The sequence below is a fragment of the Palaemon carinicauda genome, chromosome 38 (assembly GCF_036898095.1).
Source record: "Palaemon carinicauda isolate YSFRI2023 chromosome 38, ASM3689809v2, whole genome shotgun sequence".
Taxonomy (NCBI): Eukaryota; Metazoa; Arthropoda; class Malacostraca; order Decapoda; family Palaemonidae; genus Palaemon; species Palaemon carinicauda.
Genome location: NC_090762.1, coordinates 35,689,816 through 35,697,315, shown reverse-complemented (window position 1 = coordinate 35,697,315; position 7,500 = coordinate 35,689,816). Strand labels below are relative to the sequence as shown.

Sequence of the window (7,500 nt, the reverse complement as noted above, 5' to 3'; positions counted from 1 at the left end):
GTTTGATCAGAGATAAAAGAAATTAATGATAGATAGAAATATCTATTTGATAATAATATTTGTATCAAGCTATCAATATAGCAGCACTTAAATAGGAAACACTTATGAGGACAAAACATAAACTAAATTGATTAACATTGCCAGTAAGATAATGGTTATCAGAACCGGTGCGAACGAAGAAAAGTTTCAATGATTAAGTAATCTGGTTTTTTGTGTTTTTGATCATTTAACTTTTCATTATCATTAGTATTTTCTCATATTAGGCTTTATTATAGCTCTCCTCCCACCCTTTAATATATGATCCTATGGAAGCTAGCAAAGAAATTAAATACTTCGGTTGAATTCATTACAAATATATAACCACAACTATTACACTAATAATATTGATAAAAACTAATTCTAATATTAATAATAAAATGGTTATAATCAAAATGAATCAAAATTACTGAGGTGATGTTATTTTTTAATCTTTCTACAGAACATAGGGAAAACTGTCAAAATAAAAAATTCGAATTTTGTTAATCAAGGCATCTGATTCAACGCGGCACATGAATTCAATAAAAGTTTATCCGATCTTTCGCTGAATGCATGTGTGTGCATTACTACATACAGACATACATACATACAGACATACATCGATTTAATTTCATATGGAAATGGCAAGTTTACCATGAAATTAAAATTCTCTATGAAGAATTAAATAAAAATAAATGCATTGCAGTAAACTAAGTAGTGAGCATCGAACATTGACAAAAGGTGAATAGCAATGGCCCAAAATCATACATACCAAATAGCCTTCTTCTAATCTCGGGTTCTAAAGCTCTCACAATGGGATAGAAATGTGTTTCTCGACAAAAGAAATGTATTTTCAGCAACACATAAAACATATATATATTTGGAATAAACGATCAGCAACTAGTGTACAATGTGGTGTTAATATGCAAAAGGCTTGCGTTGTTCAAAGTTTATTCTGCAGGAACAATAACCTTCGATTTTAACACAAAATTTACCTGGAATGTATTACATTGTAATAGTATCACATAGTATCACGGCATTAAAATGTTCTCCAGCCAAAACCAAGAAGAATGTTAGACAATGTTTTTTATCATTATAATTCAATATAATTTGAAATTATAATAAGGTTTTCAGCACTTATTAGCAGCTGCGTTCCAGTCCATTATTCACATTTTGAAATGAAGGCATTCGGCAACAAATTTATATGTATTTATCCATTTCAAACAATTTATCATTTTAATGTGAATTCATGTGGTTTTCCATTGATTTTGTGAACTTTGACCTTTTTCAAAACCTCTCTTATAAACCATATTTCACAGCGAATTTTTCCAATGGAAAAACAAACCACAAAAAATTAATAGAAAGAACAACAAGATTTCCCGTATAATTGTTAGCATATTCAAAGCGTTTCCCACAAAAGAAGATAATGATAAGTTAACTGGAATCGGTCCCAAATTAGAGAAATAAAACTTTTATTTTTTATTTTTCAAATGATCAAGAATAATTGCTTATCAAACCTGAATTAAAAAGAAGAAAAATGGAGACCCAACCATCAGTTACATTCAACAGCTTGTAGCCTATGTATATATACACGTACACAACATATATATATATATATATATATACACACACACATACACACACACATATATATATATATATATACATAAATATATATATATATATATATATACACACACACACACAACGACAACAAATACGTCTGTTTCTAGTCCACTGCCGGACAAAAGCATCAAACATGTCGATTCGTGTCTGGGGTTTGGCCATTTTCATCACTAGTGCGGATTGATGGTGGTGGGAGATTTTCGTCTGATCGCTCACAGCAAACCAACCTCGTATGGGTGGCCCTGACTAGTGAGGCATTACTGATCAAGGCAATTTGCAAACCCTTTCGCCACGTCAAAGTATCCCCACTCAAAAAGGGATGGATATATGTATATGTATATGTATATGTATATGTATATATATATATATATATATATATAATGAATAGACAACGTCTCAGCGGCGTCCAAAAATGGAAGACAGCTTCTCTTCGGACAGATCGTCCTGCAGATAGTTTTCAGGATAACAGCAGTAATACATTTACTTTTCTCCATTTATTGCTTGGTGACAACACGTGTTTCGGATCACTTCGTGCCTCTTTATAAGGACTACATTGAGTTTTGGAACGACACTTTAATATAAAGAATCTGAAGTTTTCATTTAACAATTTTGTTGAATGTTTTCCGATTTTCCAAGTATTTTTGTATCAAATTCTCACCACTATAACCTTTATATTAAAGTGTATTTCCAAAACTCAATGAAGTCCTTTAGAAGGGTCGCGAAGTGATCCGAAACACGTATCGACATCAAACAATAAATGGGGGAAAGTAAATGTATTTCTCCTGTTATCCTGAAAACTATCTGCAGGACGATCTGTCCGAAGAGAAGCTGTCTTCGATTTTCGGACGCCGCTGAGACATTGCCTATTCACTATAGAGTAACATGCACAAGTACCATCTATATACAGTATATATATATATATATATATATGTATGTACGTATATATACATACATACATACATGTGTATATATATATATATATACATACATACATACATACATACATATATATATATATATATATATACGTATATATACATATATATATATATATATACAGAGAGAGAGAGAGAGAGAGAGAGAGAGAGAGAGAGCTTGTAAGAAAAATAAAAATATATAGTTACGTATACGTATCTATGCATATGGTCACAAGAAATAACCCTACAATATTCCTCATAAGCATTTAAAAACCCATGTAAAAAAAATCTCGCCTCTATATCAAAAGATATTACAGGAGAAATTATATTGAGCACCTCAGCATTTATGTAAAGCAACAAAAAATCCAAGGTAACATAAATATTAATTAAAATTAATCAAACACTACATTAATTATATTCATTCGGTATTGATTGAATATGCATTTCCTACACTAAGAAATAAAAACCAAAGTTAAGCAATCCTTGTTTTGAAATTGTTAACAATTAATTTTAGTATAAACGAGACTACAGACCCAATATTTACCCAACTTGCTTCCATGAAGAAAAAAACCATCGCATCACATATAAACAAAGTGAAAGTAATTTTCATCAAAAGATACCAAAAATTAATTAACTCCGTAGCCAGTGTTTAATTGCTTTTGCCAGTCTTGTCATAAAAACACCGGCCAGCTAAAGTACTGCAGGGCAAAAGAAATATGATGAACTAATTTACACCGTGTTGCTATTGATATCAATTAATTTTTATACGCATCGGAACGTGATTTTATTTTGATCCTAATTTCATTACATGCTTATGCTCCAACGCTCAATGGAAATAAGCAGATCTCACCACAGGAGTAAAATTAGCTTTAGAAACGGAGGATGCATAAATATCTTATGACCAGATAAATGAAACTAGAAGGGCGTTCAGTAGAGCGCAGACCTCCGCCGCGGCAGCTTATTTCTCGACCTTTAACCTGAACATGTATTAATTGGAATGTAATTTTATACATTTAAATATGAACCAAGTTTGAAGCCTCTGTGACAACGGTGTCCAAATTTATGGCTGATTACATGAATTGGACATTTTGCTTGACCGTGACCTTGACCTTCCAAAATTTAATCATTTCCAGCTTTTTGCATAACACTTAACCCCTGTGAGTTGCATTACCCTACGATTAAAATTGTAGCCAGGAAGCTGGATAGAGGGAGAGGATGTAGTCATACCCTGGTTATAGGGGTTGTAGTTAGGAAAGGGAGAGGGGGTGGGAAAGGCTGAATCAGTGTTTGTGTATGTGTTAGCATATCTACCTAAATATTTAGTCGTCATTTTAAATGGATCGCGTATACTAGTATATAAGAATGATTCTACTTTCGTTGAGGAAACAAAATAAAAATTGACATTTGGCAACCATCAGGGGAACTAAACAGTAAAAAACAAACAAACAAACAAAGCCTCACAGGCCCTCCTTAATCGTGAGAGATAGGCAACAATCGCCATGCAGTACCAACCGCAAACTACAGCAATGTCGGGGAAAAGAAACAAAACATTATTATTTTTTTTTTTTTTACAAAAACACTTCAAAGTATTTTCTCCGGTTTGTACTAATGAGAAAACTTAGCGAGAACTTTGATAATAATATTCCCCGCTTAAGTATGTTCTAACATTGAACAACAACTGCTGGCAAAGGGGGTGGGGGGCGGATCTCTCCCCCCACCCCCTTCCCCTGGAGCTCACACAACTACTTCCCATTTAGTCAGTAGAAAAATAAAAATAGGACATTTTGTAGAAACTAATTCTATTAAATTTACTCAAACTTAATCTCCTAGCGGCATATGGTCTTCACACACACTCTCTCTCTCTCTCTCTCTCTCTCTCTCTCTCTCTCTCTGAAAGCCCTCTTTAGAGGCAGTAACCGGTGGATCAAGATGAAGTGCTCCTTTTTATGAATGGAAATGTATTCGTGAACACAAAAGAAACCATTTGTCTCTCGGGATCAGTAGAGTCACCGCTGGAATCTCTCTCTCTCTCTCTCTCTCTCTCTCTCTCTCTCTTCCACCTGGCACCCTGCGTTGAACTATTCTCTTCCCCTCCTAGTCTCTTCGTCCTTCTGTCTATCTGTCTATACATTTTCATTTATTATTATTTTCATCTAGAATTTCTTGATAATATTCGTTTCTTTTCTCTCCATCTTAGTCCAGTGATCCGTCACACTTTAGTCTCTTGGCTAAACAATAATCTCTTCATCTCGTCATCATGTCCCGTTTCAAATAATATTAGTGTTCAGATTTTACTAAAAACTATCCCAACTGTTTTAACTAAATAACTACACTGTGGAAATACTTCTCAATTATGCAACTAAAATAATCTTGATTAAGTTTCGGCTGATATTACGTAACAACAACAACAACAACAATTGCAGCCGTTTCTAGTCTGCTTCTGGACAAAGGCCTCAGAAATGTCTTTATTCATGTAAGGGGTTTGACCACTTGTCATCACCACGCTGGTCAGTTCGGATTGGTGATGGTGGAAGACTTTAGTCTGATTGCTCACAGGAAACCAACCTAGCAAGGGTACCCATAACTAGTGCATTTTTCCTGACCATGGGGATACACAAACTCCACCACATTAAGTTATCTCCGCTAATCAAGGATATTACATAAACTACTCTAAATTGAGAGAGAGAGAGAGAGAGAGAGAGAGAGAGAGAGAGAGAGAGGGGGGGGGGATAAATGCTAAAAAGCCAGTGAAAAGCCAAATTGTGTTAAAAGCCAGGCGCATTCCCTTCAAGTTGACCTAACATTTTATTACTGACCTATCATTAAAGGCGACCTCATTCGCAATGAGTGAACCATGCATGATTCACATAAGAGGACTCTCACAAGTGAGTCAATTGTCACCAGTGATCTTGATGAAATCATACGCGTCTGCTGATAAAAGAAATCATGTCCCAAACCATCTTCCTATACAGAGATTTCTCTTAGGCCTATATGCTTATAGTAACGATTAAATTCTTCCTTATGTTGTGGTGGCCCATTAAAAGCATCACTGCTGGTGATCTCCGTACTGGGATTCGAGTCCCGCCGAAACTAGATAATTTCTTGTCATCTTTGTAACCTCAAAATCTTTGTGAGCTAAGAATTGGGGGTTTGGATGAGTCTGTGGGTCTACCTGCTGATTCAGCAGCATCCATTGCCTGGTTTTGGGTGGAGAGGGGACTCAGGCATTATCCTGCTAGCTAGGGTATTGTTACTGTTCCTTGTCTCTGCCATTCATGAGCGGCCTTTAAAAGGAAAGAAATGAGACTTAAGTATATCCCCTACACTAGTGTTAATTTCCTAATCTTGAAAAAATTATCTATTTACTATAAAAAGGGGGGGGGGGATGATTCAAAATGCTCAAGAATGATAAAATAAAAGAAAATCAACAAGTGCTGACAAGAACTAAATGTAAACTGAACTATATCCTGTTATTTCAATGCGCTTCATATTGTCTTCACAAATTTTGCTTTTATATCACATGAATATGGCCTCCTTGTCTCCATTAAGTTGTGAGTAAAGAACTTCACGACTTACGGCATATAAATAGAGAAGAGAAAACTTAATTTTCGTATTCAGTTAATATCGAAAGAAAAAAAAGGACGTTAGGTCTCTAGACTAAGGAAATTCAAGAAAGTAAACGACAATGTTTTGGAAACAAAACGAAACCGGAAGTCACTAGAAAGTAGCAATCAAGCACAAGAAACTTAAAGGAAAGCAACAGCAACGTTGCAGCAAAAAGGAGCAGCAGGAACCCGCAGGAAAGAAACGTAAATGTTTTTCTAATCAATCAAGAAAAAAGTTGCAAAGAAGGAACTGTAATTTTCCGGCAATCAGACAACAGATAGTCGTGGGAAAATAACACCAATGTACTAGCTATCAAACAAAAAACTAAGTAATAAACTAACAGCAATAATCTAGCAATCAAAGAGAAGAAAGTAGAAGACTATCAGCAATATTCTAGCAATCAAAGAGAAGAAAGTAGAGGAGTAGCATCAATATTCTAGCAATCAAAGAGAAGAAAGTAGAAGACTAGCATCAATATTCTAGCAATCAAAGAGAAGAAAGTAGAGGAGTAGCATCAATAATGTAGAAATCAAAGAGAAGAAAGTAGAAGACTAGCATCAATATTCTAGCAATCAAAGAGAAGAAAGTAGAGGAGTAGCATCAATAATGTAGAAATCAAAGAGAAGAAAGTAGAAGAGTAGCGTCAATAATCTAGCGATCAAAGAGAAAAAAGTAGAGGAGTAGCATCAATATTCTAGCAATCAAAGAGAAGAAAGTAGAAGACTATCAGCAATATTCTAGCAATCAAAGAGAAGAAAGTAGAGTAGCATCAATAATGTAGAAATCAAAGAGAAGAAAGTAGAAGAGTAGCGTCAATAATCTAGCAATCAAAGAGAAAAAAGTAGAGGAGTAGCATCAATAATCTAGAAATCAAAGTGAAGAAAGTAGAAGAGTATCATCAATATTCTAGCAATCAAAGAGAAGAAAGTAGAGGAGTAGCAGCAATAATCTAGAAATCAAAGAGAAAAAGTAGAAGAGTAGCATCAATATTCTAGCAATCAAAGAGAAGAAAGTAGAAGACTAGCAGCAATATTCTAGCAATCAAAGAGAAGAACGTAGAAGACTAGCAGCAATATTCTAGCAAACTAAATACAGATAAAAGTAAAAGAGTGACAGCAATGTTTCGGTAAAAAAAAAAAACATGAAAAGCACAAGAGAGGAGCATCAATCTTTTGGAAATCGGACGTGACAGGAAGTTGCACATTACTCCCATTAGTAAAATGGAAAATAAACACCAACTACTTCGACCCCCACCCCCCAACCAAACAATAGACCAACAGGAGTTAAATCCACAGTTCACGGTTCGGTGAAGCATCGCTTAAACACTGCAAGAGCT

The 7,500-nt window shown here is 34.8% G+C and overlaps 1 protein-coding gene across 1 annotated transcript in view; it reads left to right on the top strand.

The window, feature by feature from the left end:
• The window catches only part of LOC137630291 (uncharacterized), a 103,593-nt gene that overhangs the window by 5,765 nt on the left and 90,328 nt on the right, over nucleotides 1-7,500 (top strand). The window lies entirely within an intron of this gene.